At 36.2% G+C, this 21,412-nt stretch overlaps 1 protein-coding gene across 1 annotated transcript in view; it reads left to right on the top strand.

Moving 5' to 3' along the window:
* The first annotated feature begins 659 nt into the window (after positions 1 to 659).
* Positions 660 to 21,412, top strand: part of PDE1A (phosphodiesterase 1A) — a 431,299-nt gene continuing 410,546 nt past the window's right edge. The window contains exon 1 of the mRNA XM_045367346.3: positions 660 to 678. The gene's annotated coding sequence lies outside the window, so the exon portion shown is untranslated. The remainder of the gene's footprint in view (positions 679 to 21,412) is intronic.

Below are 21,412 nucleotides of genomic sequence, written 5' to 3'. Positions count from 1 at the left end.
TGGAATTTTTAAACTTAATATTTCCTTTTCTAACATGGAAAGGTAATTAAGTCACAAGCAGATTTGCCTGCAAACATTCATGACTAACACATTTTCAAATTTTGTATGTTCAGAGCATTAATACTCCATTATCAGTTAAATTAACTTAAATATGAACAAATATAGAACTAACGGTCAGTCCATAATGGGTTTTAAAATAGTTACGTGTGTAATAGATTTTTATAAACTTTATTAGAGATTGAGCCTCACAAGAAAACTCTAAGGTTAGTAGGGCAGCTTTTCGTATAGCCCTTCAATAGCATAATGATACTTTGCATTTATTGAATGTTTCCTTCCACCAAGACCCATGGTCACCATGTTACATGTATTACCTCTCAGAAACTTCATGACAACTTAGTGAATGAAGTTCTGTGATTAGTCCTTTATGTCAGAGGAAACTAGAAATACTATGTAGTTTCTGCCAGATTACTGAGTTAGAAAGTGGTAAGACTGGGTATAGATCTAAGCTTATCTTAACCTCTTTTGGCTTTTTATTTATAGATGAAGAAACTGAAATGTATATAGAGAGCTCAAGTGTTTAGATCATTAGCAAGGAGTAAGACCAGAACCTGAATCCAGTTCCCGGGAATCCAAATCCAGCACTGATTCTACTCCATCACCATGGTGTGCCAAATTATTGTAAGGGTCTTTATAAATACAACTTTTTCATTTAAATCATGTGAGGTCAGTAGTGACTTTCAGTATGTTTAGATTATATATTGTTGTATATGTTTTGAACTCTGTCCTCTTACATATAAATATATCTTGTTTCTTTGATTTACGATTTTATAGCCAATCAGCCGTCCTTCCTTCCTTGGATCTTCCTTTCGTTCCAAGATAATTGCTGCAATTATATTGGGGGTTTTAGCTAATGGTAATGGGGAAGGCATTTGGTTTTTTTTTTTTTTTGCATGGAATAAGCATAAATATGCAATTAGGTAATGAATATTTAGTATTTTATGGAGCCTTTCAGTTGGGGGAGGTCCTATGCATGTATATTAACATACAGTACTGCAAGTACATAGTCATGTATTTGTGTCAATGTGAATTAAGAACAACATAAATAAATACATATTTATGTTCATTATATTTATTAAAACTACGTAAGTGAATGGAAAATTTTATACCAGTTTTTGACAAACTGTGTACATGCGAAGAAAGATAAAACTGTGTAAGTCAACACCATATATGATTTTGAATCTAAAAAATATAGCTTTACTTAAATCAAAAAAGAACAAACTGAAAAATTTTTAAATATAGAGAATTTGGTTAACTCAGACACTATTTGTTTTAAGAAGTAGTTATTCTACATCAATGTGGCCAGTTTAATAATTTGGCAAAGTTTTAAAGTAGGAGAGGTTAGTCCCTTGCAAAATAACTTCCCTTTTCTGTATCCCTTGTCTCCTTCTTCACGCACCAAAGTACTCATGACCTCTTCTGACTTTCTGCTGCTTCTTCTTCTTTGTTTTTTTTGTTTGTTTGTTTGTTTGTTTTTGAGACAGGGTATCCCTCTGTTACCCAGGCTGGAGTGCAGTGGTGCGATCTTGGCTCATTGCAATCTCTGCCTCCTGGGCTCAAGCAATTCTCCTGCCTCAGGCTCCCGAGTAGCTGGGGTTACAGATGCCAACCATCACGCCCACCTAATTTTTGTATTTTTAGTAGAGTTGGGGTTTCACCATGTTGGCCAGGCTGGTTTTGAACTCCTGACCTCAAATGATCCGCCCGCCTTGGCCTCCTGAAGTGCTGGATTACAGGCGTGAGCCACTGCACCTGGCCATTTCCTACTTCTTTCAATAAATGATTTGATGTCAGTAAAATGATTTGATTTTATGCCTTTGTGGAACTTTAGGTCAAGGTCTTCTTTCTCCAAGAGTTATTTGCATTTTGATATTTCTAAGTAATGCTACAATAAACAGCTTTCTCCTCAATATAATTTTAGTCATTATCAAGCAAATGGGAAATGTATTTGAAGGGAAAGAAATGACTTCTTGAGCATAGCTGAATGAACATTACTCCATATCTGCATAATACTGACAAGGAAATCAACAAATCATTTGATAGTTGTTTTTACAAGTATTTGTTAACAATGCATTTCATTGTCATTCAGTGTCCATTGCACTGAAACTACAGTTAGGCTATTCATACTGAACTATAAGATGAGCTTGGCACTAGCTAATCTATAACATGTACCGTAGTGGAGTAACACAACCTTTTTTTTCCTGGCAAAATGAAGACTTCTAGTATGGGACGTGATGTATATAACAAAATAAAATTGTAGCTTTTTCTAGCTAACAAACAATGAGCCAAATATTCCCATAGATAGCTTTAAGTTAGTATAGAAACTATTGGTTTTTATTCAGTTGCTTTGAAAGCTAGTGGAGTTATGCTCACAAATGTTCCTTTTTGGGTTGATATTCAGAACTTTGGTTTATAATACTCGTGCTGTCTCTGAATGCTCACTCTTTGTTCTGGGGACGCAAAATGAAACTACTAATACAAGCCCACCACTTGGCCTAGCAGCTAGTGGGAGGACAGAGAAAATCTTGAAAGCTCCCAAGGATTTGTGATGGCTCAAAAGCCTCTTTTGCTTATAATCTTTTATGATATGAAGTTTACAGAATTTAAGTTTGATTCTGATAACTTGGAAATTTACTACAAGTAAAATAAACCATGTTTGTGAAACCCTACCTCTATGAAACCCTACCTGACTTTAAGTCAGGAAGGAATTTTGTGTGTTGAAGGAATGGATAAAAGGCCAGTGTGGCTAGACTAAATCAGTGGGAAAGAGAGTGCAGGGGAACATGTCATACAGAAAGGCACTATTAACAAATAAATCAGAGCTCAAAACCTTCAAGATCTTGCAAATGAGATCCTTTAACGATAGTGTGGATGTGCTGGCAATTTCTAACACAATACATTGATTTCGACATCATCTTAGGTATGGACCTGAGGCAGCAAAGGGTAGAGACATGAATGTTGGGTCGGGCTGTAATTCATTACTACTGTAGGCTCAATTCATATAATGTTGATGTTCGATTTTACTAAATGAGTACTGTTTACCACTTAAAATCAAAATGAGTTTTACAAAATCCGACACCATATGTATTTGATTCACCCAATTTTAACAAATGTCATGTAATACAGTAGAGGAGTACTAGACCTAAAATATTTCCAAAGATATTTAGATTTAAAAGTGTCTATGAATATTTATTAAAGTTTTTCTCTTGTTTAGAATCTATTCATAAGATAAATATTTAAATAATTTTATAATTAAAAGTGAGGTGTGTATAGTCAAACAAATGAAGATATTTTCCTTGTAATGCATGAGGCAAATAAGAATATAGAGTCCAGCAAAAAAAGAAGCAAAAATAAAAAATTGGAGAAAAATAAAATATAAAATTCTCTAAATTAATGGTGCATGTCATTATCTTTTCATACCTTGTATTTCTTCCTCTCATAATGTCTACAGAAGATATTGTTGTTCATGCATTTATCTAGCAAATATTGGTGGAGCACTTACTTTATTTCAACCACTGTTCTACATTTCTGTGTATGTATCAAAAAGCAAGAGAGACACAGTCTCTCTCGCCATGGATTTTATATTTGAGAAGGAGCAACACACCATAAACATGTAAAAACAGGGAAATGTGATTGGAAGTGTCACCTGATGTGGCCTGATATTTTAGGCTGGATAAACAGACCAAGGAATGTTTGGTTCAGCATCCATTTGAGGATATGAGGAGGCAGGTGCTGGCGAAGGGAACAGTAGTCTCAAAGACCTAAGTCTGGAAAGAGTTTTGTATGCTGAAGGAATAGAAAAAAGGTTGGTGTGGCTGGAGCAAATCAGTGGGAAAGAGAGCGCAGGAGAAGAAGTCATACAGAAGAGTGCTTTTGACACATAAATCAGAGTTCAAAACCTTCAAGATCTTCAATCTTGAAGAGCTTCAATCTCTTGAATCTTGAAGAGCTTCAATCTCTTGTTCAAAATCCTTCAAGAGCTTCCCATTACACCTAGAACAAAATCCCAGGACTTTTCAGGGACCTCCAAGGCTCTATATGACATGACTTTTCCCATCCACTCACCCACTTTTCTTCTGACTACTTCCTACCAGCAACACACCTTCTTGCTGATTGTCTACTATGCCAAGTATCTCCAGCCTCAGGATGTTTTTATTTGCTGCTCCTCTGCTTGAAACTCTCTTTCCATGGATATATACAGGCCTTCTTAAGTTTTCTTGTTCATTTTCATTTTTTTTTTATTATACTTTAAGTTCTGGGATATATGTGCATAATGTGCAGGTTTGTTACATAGGTATACATGTGCCATGGTGGTTTGCTGCACCCATCAACCCATCATCTACATTAGGTATTTCTCCTAATGCTATCCCTCCCTCTGCCCCCCATCCCCTGACAGGCCCCAGTGTATGATGTTTCCCTCCCTGTGTCTATATGTTATCGTTGTTCAACTCCCAGTTATGAGTGAGAACATGCGGTATTTGGTTTTCTGTTCCTGTGTTAGTTTTCTGGGAATGATGGTTTCCAGCTTCATCCATGTCCCTGCAAAGGACAGGAACTGATTCTTTTTTATGACTACATAATATTCCATGGTGTATATGTGCCACATTTTCTTTCTCTGCTCAAATTTTAAAAACTTAGAGAAGCCTACCTTCAATATCAAAGTAAAATCTAACCACCTCCTATCTCTCAATATTCCTTTACCCTGCTCCTTCCAGTTGGTATGGCTGTGTGAGCAATTACACCAAAGCTTAGTTACTTAAAACAGCAATAACTATTATTTTTCACAGTTTCTGTGAGGTCAGGAATTTGAAAATGGTTCAACTAAGTGGTTCTGGCTCTGGGTATTTTATGATGTTGCATTCATACAGTGGCTGTGGCTGGGGTCGTCTCTTAGCCTTCACTTACATGGTTGGCACCTGGTCTGGGAAGACTAAAGAAACTGGGCACTAGAACACCTTGGTCTCCTTAGTCATCTTTCTTTATAGGGACTCTCCAGCATGGTGGCTTTAGGGTAATCAGAATTCTTACATGGTGGCTCAAGGCTCCAAAGGCAGATGTCCTCAGGAAGAGAGTTAGCCACGTAGAAGCCATATGACCATTTATGATCTAGTCTTGGAAAGTCAGTGAGTGTCACTTCTGCTGCATTCTCTTAGTTGAGGGAATTACAAAGGTTAACCCAACTTCAAGGGAGGAGGGGAACGTGACAGTGTAAGAAGAATATGTGTAATGGTATATATAAATATATTCTCCATGTTTGGAAAATATAATCTTCCACATTACTTTTTCTTTCTCCGGTGCAGACTTTGCTCTATTTTTTGTCTGTTTTCATCACTGTTTCATCACTAGAATATAAGCCCTATAAAGGCAAGGCTTTTATAGTCTTCTTTACTGCTGATCAATCAGGTTCTTCTACATAGATCAGTGATTGGCATATGGTAGGCACTCAACACTTTCTGCTGTTGAATGAATAGGTATTTCCTGAGTTAATGATCTACGAAGCAATAGAAGTATTATGAAAACTAGTGTTTTAGAGATGGAAAAAAGTTTTATAATATTCCATAAACTATTCCAGAAACACAATAAGAGGATAGAATATACTAAAATTTTCCTAAACGTGAATCGGTTTTTATGACATGTGCCTAAGTATAAAAAAGAAAGTACATGCTTCCTGTATAACATTTTGGAAAAACTATAGCTTTTCAACATCACACTTCCTGAGTTGTCAGTTGATACAAATCACAAAAGTTGAGAAGTGTGAGTTTAGATTGTAATCTGCTCATGTGCACAGATTGTAACATTGTAAATAGTGTGTCAGTCACAGCCATGCAAATACCATAATGTAGCTCATGCTGTATCAGTGAAGATGAGCTGTGTGGTACAGTGACCCTACTCTCCATTTTGGACTGTTCACTTTACCATGTTCAGTGCGCCTAAATTTCTGCTTCTTTTAAGGCAGACTGTAATCAGAAGGGAAGAAGTATCACTTGGATCTTCAATGAAAGAACGGAAATTTTCTAAAGCCAAGAAATGTTCATTTAAAACCCATTTTCCATAATGCACAGTGTAGTGTTTTGTGACACAAACATGGGGATATGCATTAAGGTTGCCCTCTTAATAATAGCCCTCAAGGACATGACAATCAGAGGAACAGAGAAATGGGTGATTTTTCATTCCTACTGAAAACAATCTAAATATTCACAGTCAGTAGAATGGTTGAGAAATTGATTATATACCACCATCAAATGTACATACATTTAAAAAGACTTTGCAAAAGAGAAAGCAAAAGATCATTTTTCACAGCTGACAGCAGGATTACCTAACTAAAACTCCAAGATAATTAACTAAAAATAAAATTCAATAAGTTAATTGGATAGAAAATAATATAAAAATACCACTAGTTTTCTTATAAACAGCAATGATTAGAAGACATAATGGACAAAATAAGAAAACATAATAGCAATACAATATAAAATGCTTAGGACTGATGACAAGATATAATGGAATAAGTAAAAGACAAGAAAAGTATTTAAGAGTACAGGCTTTGGAATTAGACATGTCTGGGTTTAAATCCTGACTCTGTCTTGTACTAGACAGGAGGTTAATTTCCTTGAATTCACTATTCCTCATCTATAAAATGAATGTGATATTAATGTGAGATTAACAGATAATGTATGCCTGGAGAAAGCACTTCAAAATAGTATCTATTAAATGTAATTTAAAATGCATCAAATCCTTATTACTGAAACTGTAGGACTTACATAAAAATAGACTGATTGGGCAATAAAATAGTAGAGGTACTTCAAGGACAAATACAGTACTTATATATAAAAAACTACTGTTTGATAAGGGCCACAATTCAAACCAAAGAAGGCAGCAGGAAAATTTTAGTAAATGGTTCTGGACCATCATTTAATCTTTGGAAAAAAATAGCTACACGTATGTTTTTTATTTAAACACACGTAAATTTCATGTAAACTAGAGCATTAAGTTGACAAAGCTGCATGTAAATTATAATAAAATTTGGGTCAATACGTATTGGATATTGACTTTAGGAAAAATCTCTAAGGCAAAAGAGCAACAGCAGAAAAACAGAGAAGAATTCGACAGATTTGACTACATAAAAAGTTAGGTGTAACATCAAAAGGTCAATAGAAATTGAATTACAAATGATAAGAAAAAAGGTATTTGCATCATACATGATAGGCCAAAAATTAATATAATTAATTAATATAAAATAATCTTTACAAATTAATAATAAATATTGTGAACCCTAGAAAACAAAAAGATTAAAAATTGCAGCAGGTATTTTTTTTAAAGCTGTACAAAAATTCAAAAAAGAATACATTAATTCTCATTAGTAATAAATTTAAATTAAAGACTTTCTGGCTTATCAAACTGGTAAGTAATTTGAAAGAAAAAATTTAATATCCATTATTAGTTAGTGTCTCTTGAAACGTGAATGTTCAGACATTGCAGATTAGGAAATAAATTGGAGTAAATATTAAGGATCTTAGATTTATAACCTTTGACACAATGTTTTCTGTGCAAATCTGTTCTTAAGAAATAGAGATACAGAAAAGCACTGAGATGCAAAACTGTTCATTAGCGAATTCTTTTTAATAAAGGAAGATTGGAAAAAAACAGGGGTTGGCTAAATCATGATACAACCAAATGATGGTATACTATGTAGCCATTAGATGTACAGTTTTGAAGAAAAGTTAAGGGAATAGGAAAATGTGCATAATACAATTTTTAAAAGGGTAAAGGAGTATATACTTTTATATGCCCCTACATCATAATCTAATTTGTAGTTGTTATTTCCTCTCGGGGTTATGAATGACTTTCATTTTTTACTTTGCATGTTTTTGATATTGTTTCAAATTCTGTACAATAATATGTATTTTATATTTAGAAAAAACATAAAATGTTTCCCATTGATATATTAAATGAGCAAAACCATGAAATACACATGCAGATGGTCTCAATTATGTAAATAAAGATATCTAGAAAAGTGCACACAAAGAGTTTTACCTCTTCAATTATTTTCATTTATATTTAATCTGGTGATTCAATACATATCCATGAAGCTCAAATTTTGATACCTTGATCTATCAACATTAAACTTTATACAATGTCTCTATACCCTGAAAGACCAGAAATTTGTGGTCCTCTCCTCCTAATTTTTAAGTTGAATTATTAATTTTTGATATTCCATTGATAATGATTCTAATCTATTAAACTTCTATATCTTGATTTTTCATCTTCAAGTCTCTATATTTCAATTTTTCAGCTTTAGACTATCACTTAATTTTCCATAATATGAGCTGAGAATGTCAGTGATCATAAACTTCCCTCCATTTCTCATCTTCATTTTTCTCCCATTATCTGACAGCTATTCCATCACTTTTACTAAGATTCAGAAAATTATCAAACAGGAATTGAGAATATTGTGATTATGTAAAAGTTATTGATATATCAATAGAACATACTGCATATTTGAAATCCATTGGAAAAAAATGTAATTTTTCTTCTTTGCTTTTTTTTTTTTTTTTTTTTGAGAGAGGGTCTCGCTCTGTCACCCAGACTGGAGTGCAGTGGTGCGATCTTGGGTCACTGCACTCTCCACACCACTGGCTCAAGTGATCCTCCCACCACAGCCTGCCAAATAGCTGGAATTACAGGCATGCACCACCATGCCCAGCTAATTTGTGTATTTTAGTAGAGATGCGGTTTTGCCAGGTTGGCCAGGCTTGTCTCGAACTCCTGACCTCAAATGATCCTCCCACTTTGGCCTCCCAAAGTGCTGGGTTTACAGGCCTGAGCCGCGCCCTGTCCTCTTCTTTGCTTTTTAACAACTTCATTGAGGAATAATTTACATACTATAAAATTCATTGATTTTTAAGTATATAATTTGAAGCTTTTTAGTAAACATACCAGGTGATGCAATTATCATCACAATTCATTTTTAGAACATTTTCACATTTTCCTCACCCCAGTAAGATCCTTATGTCCACTTACAGTTAATCCCCTTCCCTACCCCCAGCCCCTGGAAACCACTAATCTATTTCGTGATTCTATAGATTTGCCTTTTCTGCATTTCATATAATTGGAATCATACAATATGTGATCTGTTGTGTCAGGCCTTTTATAATTTTAAAAAAGGTTTTAATAAAAAAATTTAAACATTCTTAAATTGACACAATGTACATATTTATGGGATACATAGTGATGTTGTGATACATAGAGCGTGTACTCTACATCGGTAATTAGCATATGCATTATGTCAAACATTGATCATTACTTTGTATTGGGTATATTTAATATCCTTCTTCTAGCTCTTTGAAACTGTGCAATATATTATTGTTGATTATAGTCATCCTATAGCGTGATAGAGCACTAGAATTTATTTCTTCTAAATATACATTAGTATCCTTTAAAAAAATTGTTTTTACCAAAATGGTGTTAAGATTTATACATGTAGTATACATCAGTATTCAATACCTTTTTACTGCTGAATAGTATTCCATTTTTGGACCCATCACATTTTGTTACTTATTCAACCAATTGATGGGCATTTGGATCATTTCCAATTTTTGGCCATTATGAATAATTCTGCTACGAATATTTGTGTGTAGATCTTTGTGTAGATGTATGTTTTTATGTCTCTTAGGTAGATACTTAAAAAATTTATTTCTGTGTTTTTGAAATCAGTCTACTCAAAGGAAAATGTCTCAGTCAGCAAGGGTATCTGGAGTTTATTTTTCTTATATGATGTCTCTTACTTTAAATTATTCCGTATTTTGGTTTGGCTAATAATATAATCATGACTTTTTGTTCAGAGTTTTTTTTTTCTGAAACAAATTTTTAATTAAATATTTCATAAACACAAAAGGTATAATATTACCTGTGTACCTGCATATTCACACCCTGCTTAAGAAACACTTTCAAAACAGTTGAAATGCCTGACTTATTTCACTTCAATAGCATTTCTCTCTCTCTTTTTCAGATGTTACCATTATTTAGTTTGATGGTTATAATTTTTAAAATATTTAAATTTTGTAAATTTTTAAAATTTCTGCTAACTACATATATATTTTCTAATTAGTAAATAAATAAATGCCATTACACTGTTTAAATTTTTACTGGACTTGAATTTTATGCAAAATTATTTTCATAAGATTCATCATGTATATATACATGTGTATATATATGTGTGTATGCATATGTGTGTGTATATATATATATTTACTGCAGGTTATACAGTTTCACTGTCATATACTGTCCCATTTTTATGAATTCACCGGCATTTATCCATGTATCAGTTGATGGAAAGTTATGTAAGTGTGTGTGTGTGTGTTTTTTTTTTTTCCTTCCTTCCTTCCTTCCTTCCTTCCTTCCTTCCTTCCTTCCTTCCTTCCTTCCTTCCTTCCTTCCTTCCTTCCTTCCTTCCTTTCTTCCTTCCTTCTCTTCTCTTTTCCTCTTCCTTTTCCCTTTCCTTTTCTCTTTTCTCTTTTCTTTTTTTCTTTTTTCCTATGGCAAACAATACTATAAGCACAAGTCCTCACTTAATGTCATTGGCACGTTATTGGAAAGTATGATTTTAATTGAAAGGACATAAGGAAACCAGTTTCAGCACAGGTGAATTGATATAAAAAGGAGTTTAGTTTCTATGGCATTCTTCTCATCATAAAAACATCATCAAACTTCTCAGTGAAGACCCCAAACACTTCCACTATGCAACACTGGAAAAGCAGTATAAGCTATACATACATTTAGGAAAATTTAATAAAAACAAGTAAGATAATGACTTACTTTAGTTTTGGTGAATCAGTGAGTGACAGGGTCTTGTGGTGATAGGTTTAATCAAGAAATAAGTGTTTGCAAAGCAAAAATTGTAAGGAGCACTTCCTATTACCACAAAATTAAAACACAAGCAGTAACAAATATGGTGGGTTTACTGAGTGCTTTCGTACCTTGTCATTTATTGTCATGCATTTGCATGATTATCATCTACTTTACACATTTTGATTTTACAATAATTTTGTATTCATCCACTCATTAGTTTTCCAATGAGCTTATTCCAGTTCAGGGTCCCAAGTTGCAGGACCCTACCCTGGCAGCTCAGGGGCAAGGCAGGAACCAGGCCTGGAGAGGATGCCCTTCCATTGCAGGAAGCACTCACTCACACACTCACTCACACAGGGACAATTTAGACACGCCAGTTTACCTAATATGCACATCTTTGTGGGAGAAAATTGGAGTAGCTGGATAAAACTCATGCAGACATGGGAAGAATGTGCAAACTGCACACAGACGGTGGACCTAACTGGGAATCGATTTTTTTCATCAGTGTCATAATGAAAGGAAGTTAAACAAAGTGTCATTATTTGAAGATCTGCTGTATTATTGTGTCTCATTTCTTCATGTAGGAAAATGTTTTAGAGTATGCACATTTTCAATTTTTCTAGATATTGATAAATTGCTTTTTAAAATGATTTCATCACTACTAACAGGGAATAAGGCTTCTAGTCCCCTACATCCTTACAGTGTCTGGTACAGCCAAATTTTTCCCCAAAATTATTGGATATAAAAGGGTGTATCTAGGTATAGTTAGTCACCTTAAAATTCACTGAATACTAGTAATTTTGAACAACTTCCGTTATGCCTATTGTCCATTTCTATTTCTGCTTCAGTGGCTTTCTTTTTGAGACAGAGTCTCGCTCTGTTGCTCAGGCTGGAGTGCAGTGAAGGGATCTCAGCTCACTGCAACCTCCACCTCCCAGGTTCAAGCAATTCTCCTTGCCTCAGCCTCCCAAGTAGCTGGAATTACAGGCGCCCACTACCATGACTGGCTAGTTTTTTGTTTTTGTTTTTGTTTTGTATTTTTAGTAGAGACGGGGTTTCACTACATTGACCAAGCTGATCTCAAACTCCTGACCTTGTGATCCACCCACCTTGGCCTCCCAAAGTGCTGGGATTACAGGCATGAGCCACTGCGCCTGGCCAGTGAATTTCTTGTTCATAATTTTATCCATTTTCCTACTAATTTGTCTGTATTTATCTTATGCTTTTCTAGGAATTATTTACAGAATTTAGGTATGAAAACTTTGTGGGTTGTGTTATATGCGTTGCATATAAATTTCTTAATCCAGTTTTGGGGAATTTTAGTGTCTCCCTCTGAAGCAAATAACAGACATGCCGACTGTCTAGAATAGTAAAGATAATGTTTCCCTCTGGAGCAAAGGTCTGGGATGCCTACTGTCCATTATAAAAGATTCAGGTTCCCAAGCTCAAGATTTCTCTCCTGAAGCACAACTGGCTGGGTGTGCAGGTATCACCTGGCTGATAGGTGTCACTAACACCTACTGGGGCTCAGAGAAATTGCACAAAAATGCTGATACTCTGGTTACTGCTTTTGCTGTGAGGAATAAATATTGTTCTTTATCTCTGACTCTAGAGTGTTTTCTACTAGTATCCAGAAAAATGTGGCAGGCTAACTTATAGCTTGTAAGAATTATGAAACCTCAGAACCATCACAGTTCTTACTATCTTATTGTATTTATTTATAAGATAAGGGATATTAATTTTATTAATCTTTTGATTTTTATTTCATTGATTATCTCTTGTTTTTCTGTTTTCTATTTTATTGATTTCTGCTCTGATATTTGTTTCCTTATTTTTATTTATTTTGTTTTAAATTTGGTTATCCTCTCTGAGTTTCTTAATGTGGATCCTGAGGTCATTGATATAATATCTTTATTTCTAATATGGATAGACAGTGCTATCAATTTCCTTATAGGTATTGCTTTAGCTACATCTCACAGGTTTTGATATGTTATGTTTTCATCTTCATTCAGTTCAAAATAATTCTTAATTTTTTTCTTGATTTCTTTTTGGATCCATGGATTATTTCAAAGGGTATTGTTTCCACGTATTTGGGAATTTTTCAAAGTTTTTTCTCTTAGTGACTTCTAATTTAATTTCACTGGGGTCAGATAATATACTTTGTATTATCTGTATCCTTTGAATTCAAAATAATTTATTGAGACTTGTTTTATGGATCAGAATATGGTTTCTTTTAGCAAATATCCATTGTGCACTTTAAAAGGTGTGTATTGCTGTTTTTGGGCAGAGGGAATAAAAGTTAATTAGTTTGAGTCTACTGATAGCATTGTTCAGATCTTTTATATCCTTACTGTTTTCCCTCTATTTGCCCTATTAGTTATAAAGTAATGCATATCAAATATTAGATTATGGTGGTTGGCTTCCAAGATGGCCGAATAGGAAGAGTTCCGGTCTGCAGCTCCCAGCGAGATCAATGCAGAAGATGGGTGATTTCTGCATTTCCAACTGAGGTACCTGGTTCATCTCACTAGAACCGGTTGGACAGTGGGTGCAGCCTATGGAGGGCGAGCTGAAGCAGGCAGGGCATGCCTCACCCAGGAAGTGTAAGAGGTTGGAGGATTTCCCTTTCCTAGCCAAGGGAAGCCATGACAAACTGTACCTGGAGAAACGGTACACTCCTGACCAAATACTGCATTTTTCCCATGGTCTTAGCAACCGATAGACCAGGAGATACCCTCCCATACCTGGCTCAGTGGGTCCCACCCCCATGGAGCCTTGCTCACTGCTAGCACAGCAGTCTGAGATCAACCTGTGATGCTGCAGCTTGATAGGGGGAAGGGTGTCCACCATTGCTGAGGCTTGAGTAGCTCACAGTGTAAACAAAGTGGCTGAGAAGCTCAAACTAGGTGGAACCCACTGCAGCTCAGCAAGGCCTACTGCCTCTCTAGATTCCAACTCTGGGGTCAGGGCATAGCAGAACAAAAGGCAACAGACAGCTTCTGCAGACTTAAACATCCCTGTCTGACAGCTCTGAAGAGAGCAGTGGTTCTCTTGCTATGGCATTCGAGTTCTGAGAACAGACAGACTGCCTCCTCAAGCAGGTCCCTGACCCCCATGTAGCCTGGCTGGGAGACACCTCCCAGTAGGGGCTGACAGACACCTCAAACAGGCAGGTGCCTCTCTGGGACAAAGTTTCCAAAGGAAGGATCAGGTAGCAATATTTGCTGTTCTGCAGCCTCTGTTAGTGATACCCAGGCAAACAGGGTCTGGAGTGGACCGCCAGAAAACTCCAACAGACTTGCAGCTGAAGGGCCTGTTAGAAGAAAAGCTAATGAACAAAGGAATAGCATCAACATCAACAAAAAGGACATCTACACCAAAACCCCATCTGTAGGTCACCAACGTCTAAGACCAAAGGTAGATAAAACCAGAAAGATGGGGAGAAACCAGAGCAGAAATGCTGAAAATTCCAAAAACCAGAGCACCTCTTCTCCTCCAAAGGATTGCAGCACCTTGTCAGCAAGGGAACAAAACTGGATGGAGAATGAGTTTGATGAATTGACAGAAGTAGGCTTCAGAAGGTCGGTAATAGCAAACTTCTCTGAGCTAAAGGAGCATGTTCTAACCCATCACAAGGAAGCTAAAAACCTCGAAAAAAGGTTAGACGAATGGCAACTAGAATAAACAGTGTAGAGAAGACCTTAAATGACCAGATGGAGCTGAAAGCCACAGCACAAGAACTTTGTGATGCATGCACAAGCTTCAATAGCCAATTCGATAAAGTGGGAGAAGGATATCAGTGATTGAAGATGAAATTAATGAAATAAAGTGAGAAGACAAGATTAGAGAAAAAAAGAGTGAAAAGAAACGAAAAAAGTCTACAAGAAATATGGGACTATGTGAAAAGACCAAATATGCATTTTATTGGTGTACCAATAAAAGTAACGGAAAAAGTGAGGGGGTGAATGGGACCAAGTTAGAAAACACTTTTCAGGATATTATCCAAGAGAACTTCCCTAACTTAGCAAGGCAGGCCAACATTCAAATTCAGGAAATACAGAGAACATCACAAATATACTCCTTGAGAAGAGCAACCTCAAGACACATAATTGTCAGATTCACCAAGGTTGAAGTGAAGGAAAAAATGTTAAGGGTAGCCAGACTGAAAAGTCAGGTAACCCACAAAAGGAAGCCCATCAGACTAATAGCAGATGTCTTGGCAGAAACCCTACAAGCCAGAAGAGAGTGGGGGCCAATATTCAACATTCTTAAAGAAAAGAATTTTCAACCCAGAATCTCATATCCAGCCAAACTAAGCTTCATAAGTGAAGGAGAAATAAAATCCTTTACAGAGAAGCAAATGCTGAGAGATTTTGTCACCACCAGGCCTGCCCTACAAGAGATCCTGAAGGAAGCACTAAACATGGAAAGGAACAACAGGTACCAGCCATTGCAAAAGCATGTCAAAATTAAAGACCATCGACACTATGAAGAAACTGCATCAATTAACGGGCAAAATAACCAGCTAACATCATAATGACAGGATCAAATTCAAACATAACAATGTTAACCTTAAATGTAAATGGGCTAAATGCCCCAATTAAAAGACACAGACTGACAAATTAATTGTATAAAGAGTCAAGACACATTAGTTAAGGGCTGTATGCGGGAGACTCATCTCATGTGCAAAGACACACATAGGCTCAAATAAAGGGATGGAGGAAGATCTACCAAGCAAATGGAAAAAAAAAAAAAAAAAAGCAGGGTTGCAATCCTAGTCTCTGACAAAAGAGACTTTAAACCAACAAAGATCAAAAGAGACAAAGCCACTAAATAATGGTAAAGGGATCAATTCAACAAGAAGAGCTAACTATCCTAAATATATATGCACCCAATACAGGAGCACCCAGATTCATAAAGCAAGTCCTTAGAGACCTAAAAAAAGACTTATACTCCCACACAAAAATAATGGGAGACTTTAACACCCCACTGTCAATATTGGACAGATCAGTGAGACAGAAGCTTAACAAGGATATCCAGGACTTGAACTCAGCTCTGGACCAAGCAGCCCTAATAGACATCTACAGAACTCTACGCCCCAAATCAACAGAATATACGTTCTTCTCAGCACCACATCATACTTACTCTAAAACTGACCACATAATTGGAAGTAAAACACTCCTCAGCAAATGTAAAAGAACAGAAATCGTAACAAACTGTCTCTCACCACAGTGCAATCAAATTAGAACTCAGGATTAAGAAATTCACTCAAAGCCACGCAAACACATGGAAACTGAACAACCTGCTCCTGAATGACTACTGGGTAAATGATGAAATGAAGGCAGAAATAGAGATGCTCTTTGAAACCAATGAGAACAAAGACACAATGTACCAGAATCTCTGGGGACACATTTAAAGCAGTGTGTAGAGGGAAATTTATAGCACTAAATGCCCACAAGAGAAAACAAGAAAGATCTAAAATCGACACCCTAACATCACAACCTGAAAGTACATCAATGATAGACTGGATTAAGAAAATGTGGCACATATATACAATGGAATACTATGCAGCCATAAAAGAGATCATCCCTTTGCAGGGACATGGATGAAGCTGGAAACCATTATTCTCAGCAAACTATCACAAGGACAGAAAACCAAATGCTGCATGTTCTCACTCATACGTGGGAGTTGAACAATGTGAACACATAGACACAGGGCAGGGAACATTACACACTGGGGCCTGTTGGTGGGTGGGGGTTTGGGGAACGGATAGTATTAGGAGAAATACCTAATGTAAGTGATGAATTGATGGGTGCAGCAAACCAACATGGCACATGTTTACCTATGTAACAAACCTGCACATGGTATACATGTACCCTAGAACTTAAAGTATAATAAAACACCCACAAATATTAGATTATATGACTATAATGTGAACTTGTTTCCTTCTCCTTGTAGAAGAAAATACATGAACAATACATGAAAATCTTGTAGAATACATGTAATCTCTTATGTATTATTTTTGCTTTATGTGTTTTGAAACTATTTTTATGTACATAAACATTTGGGATTTTTATATCTTCTTAATGAATTTTAACTCTTTATCATTAGGATATGCCCTTTTAAAATTTATTTTAATAATTTTTGCTTTAAAATCTACATTTTCTGATATTTCTATAATGACTCCAATGTTCATTTGGTTAGTATTTTTATGGTATTTTTTTTCCTACTTTTTTACTTTTAATCCATTTGAGATTTACATTTGAAGTGCTTTTCTTATAGACCAGCATTTAGATGATTTACATTTAATGTAATTATTGACATGTTAGGATTTCAGTCTTTCTTTTTTACTTTCTTTTTTTCTTCTGTTTTTTGTTTCTGTTTTCTTTTTCTTGTCTTCATATCAGTTACTTGAGCACTTTTTTTTAGAATTTTATTTTGACTCATCTATATCTATATTTTTAACTGTATTTGTTTAAATAGCTATTTTTAATAGTTCCTTTTGATATCATTATCCATGCATAGCTTATCACAATCTCCTGATATGTCATTATTTTATCAGAGAGAAGTATAGAAAGTATAGAACTCTCACCACATTTATATCTCTTTACTCTCTCCCATTTATAATAATTTTATATATTCTACTAAATACACTTAGAACCATATCAGATGATATAATTTTTGCTTCAACTTTTAAACAAAATTTATAAAACTCAAGAGGATGAAGAAAGGCTATGATATTATAAAACTCAAGAGGATAAAGAAAGGTATGCATTTTTGCTTACTGTGCTTTTTCTTTTTTCCTGATGTTCCAAGTTTCTTTTTATTATTTTCTTTCTGTTTGGAGAATTTCCTTTAGCTATTCTTTTTAATAGTGACAAATTCTTTTAGTTTTTCTTTATCTGTTATTGTCTTAGTTTCACCTTCATTTCTGAAGAATATTTTCACTGCATATAGATTTCAAGTTTGACAGATCTTTTCTTGTAGTACTTGAAAAAAGTTTTGCTACATCTTTCTGCCCTCTATGGTTTCTGATGAAAAATCCATTTTCACTCTAAATGTTTTTCTCCATAGTTAAGAATTTTTCTCTCACTGCTTTAAAGATTTTTCCCTTGTCTTTAGTTTTCAGAATCTTCACTGCGATATATCTTGGTGTGGATTTTTTGGGTTTACCCTGTTTGGGATCCACTCATCCTGAGTCTCTAGGTTTATGTCTCTTGCCAAATTTGGAAAGCTTTTATTTATTATTTCTTCGAATTTTTTTCCCCCCTGCTCTCTTTATTCTTTTCAGCTGGGGTCCCATTACCTTCACTGTGGTTTAAAATTTCTCTCGAAGGTGCTAATCTGGGGCAACTATACAGTTTATTCTGTTTGTCTCTCATCTCTTAAGGATACTGTCCTTGTTGCCTGATGGCTAATGGCTTGAAAACAATACATTTTGTCTGCTTTCTGGCTAATTTAGATGGTCCTAATTACTCAATCTTGTTTGGAAGCAGAAGCCTGAATTTCTTTTTAGTAAGAGTTTGCAATGTGTTTTGCTTCCTGAATTTGAATTTTCTTGTTTTCCACTGATTCTGGAATAGTCTTAATTGCTTCCTTTTCATATTTTTCTGCTTCTGTATTCAATCTATTTTACACTTCTGAAAATCCAAAGAGATTGTGTTAGTTCATTTTCACGCTATTGATAAAGACATACCAAGACTGGGTAATTTATGAAGAAAAAGAGATTTAATGGACTTACAGTTCCATATGGTTAGGGAGGCCTCACAATCATGGTGGAAATCAAGTCACATCTTATATGGTGGCAGACAAGAGAGAATGAGAGCCAAGTGAAAGGCTTATGAAACCATCAGATCTCTTGAGACTTATTCACTACCATGAAGACAGTATGGGGAAATCAGCTCCCATGATTCAATTATCTCCCACCGGTCCTCCCCACAACATGTGGGAATCATGGGAGCTACAATTCAAAATGAGATTTGGATGGAGACACAGCCAATCCATATCATTCCACCCCTGGCCCCCTCCAAAACCTCCTGGTCTCACTTTTCAAAACCAATCAAACCTTCTCAACAGTCCCCCAAAGTCTTAACTAATTTCAGCATTAACTCAAAAGTCCACAGTCCAAAGTCTCATCTGAGACAAGGCAAGTCCCTTCTGCCTATGAGTCTGTAAAATAAAATGCAAGCTAGTTACTTTCTAGATATGATGGGGGTATGGGCATTGGGTAAATATAGCTATTCCAAATAGGAGAAATTGACCAAAACAAAGGGGCTACAGGCCCAATCAGTGGGACAGTCAAATCTTAAAGCTCCAAAATGATCTCCTTTGACTCTATGTCTCACATACAGGTCATATTGATGCAAGAGGTGGGTTCCCATGGTCTTTGACAGCTCTGCCCCTGTGGCTCTGCAGGGTATAGCCTCCCTTCCGGCTGCTTTCATGCACTGGCATTGAAAGTCTGTGGTACCTATCCACATGCATGGTGCAAGCTGTTTGTAGATCTGCTATTCTGGGGTCTGGAGGATGGTGGCCCTCTTCTCACAGCTCCACTAGGTAGTATCCAAGTGGGGACTCTGTGTGGAAGCTTCAACCCCACATTTCCCTTCCACACTGCCCAAGCAGAGGTTCTCCATGAGGGCCCCACCCCAGAAGCAAACTTCTGTCTGGACATCCAGATATTTCCATACATCCTCTGAAATCTAGGTGAAGGTTCCCAAACCTCAATTCTTGACTTCTGTGCACTTGCAAGGTCAACACCACCTGGAAGCTGCCAAAGTTTGGGGCTTGCACCCTCTGAAGCCATGGCCTGAGCTGTACCTTGACCTCTTTTAGCCATAGCTAGACTAGCTGGGATTCAGGGCACCAAGTCCCTAGGCTGTACATAGCAAGGGGTCAAGCAATGGCCCACAAAAATCATTTTTCCTCCTAGACCTCCAGGCTTGTGACGGGAGGGGCTGCCACAAAGTTTTCTGGCATGCTCTGGAGGCATTTTTCCCATTGTCTTGGTGTTTATCATTTGGCTCCTCATTACTTATGCAAATTTCTGTAGCTGGCTTGAGTTTCTCCTCAGAAAGTGGGCTTTTCCTTTCTGTTGCATCCTCAGGCTGCAAATTTTCGAAACTTTTATGCTCTGTTTCCCTTTTAAAACTGAATGCTTTTAACAGTACCCAAGTCACTTCTTGAATGCTTTGCTGCTTAGATATTTCTTCTGCTAAATACCCTACCTCATCTCCCTCAAGTTGTGAATTCCACAAATCTCTAGGGCAGGGGAAAAATGCCACCAGTCTCTTTGGTAAAACATAGCAAGAGTCACCTTTACTCCAGTTCCCAACAAGTTCCTCATCTCTATTTGAGACCACCTCGGCCTGGATTTCATTGTTCATATCACTGTCAGCATTTTGGTCAATGTCATTTATCTGTAGAAAGTTCCAAACTTTCCCATCTTTTCCTTTCTTCTTCTGAGCTCTCTAAAGTGTTCCAACCTTTGCCTGTTACCCAGTTCCAAAGTTGCTTTCACTTTTTTGGGTATCTTTACAGCAGTGCCCTATTCTACTGGTACCAATTTACTGTATTAGTCCATTTTCATGCTGCTGCTAAAGACATACCTGAGACTGGGTAATTTATAAAGAAAAAGAGGTTTAATGGACTCACAGTTCCATATGGCTGAGGAGGCCTTACAATCATGGTGGAAGGCGAAAGTCACATCTTACATGGTGGCAGATGAAATAATGAAAGCCAAATGAAAGCCAAATGAAAGGCTTACAAAACCATCAGATCTCATGAGACTTACTCACTACAACAAGAACAGTGTAAAGGAAACCACCCCCATGATTCAATTCTCTCCCACTGGGTTCCTCCTACAACACATGGGAATTATGGGAGCTACAATTAAAAATGAGATTTGGATGGGAACACAGCCAAACAATATTAGACATGTACATTAGGAATTTTTTGTCTTTCTTGACTTCTAAGATATTCTTTCATAATCTCACTTCTGTGTCTATCTGTACATTTTGGGCAATTTCTTCATATTTTTCTTTTCTTTTTTTCTTTTCTTGACATGGGTCTCTCTGTCACCCATGCTGGAGTGTAGTGGCATGAACAAGGCTCACTGCAGCCTACTATGCCTGGCTAATTTATATATATATATACATTTTTTTTGTAGAGACAGGGTTTCACAATATTGCCCAGGCTAGTCTTGAACTCCTGAGGCCTGCTTTGGCCTCCCAAAGTGCTGGGTTTACGGGCATGACCCACCACTCCTGGCCTCTTCATATTTTCTTATTAGCTAATTCTCTTTCTGCTCTTACCTTGTACATTGAATATATAATTTCAATGGTTCTTTTTTAATTTTAAAAATTTCGTTTTACTTACTTTCCCTGAATGGTCCTTTAAAAAAATAGAATTTCTTTTTTTTGGTCATGTTTTGAGTCTCTTTTTTCTATTTATTTAAAATTTGAACATTATTTTAACTTATTAGGTAATTACAATACCTAAGGTCCTTGAG

This window comes from Macaca fascicularis, chromosome 12, assembly GCF_037993035.2.
Source record: "Macaca fascicularis isolate 582-1 chromosome 12, T2T-MFA8v1.1".
Taxonomy (NCBI): Eukaryota; Metazoa; Chordata; class Mammalia; order Primates; family Cercopithecidae; genus Macaca; species Macaca fascicularis.
Note: the sequence above shows the minus strand (reverse complement) of the source record. Positions and strands in the feature narration are given on the sequence as shown.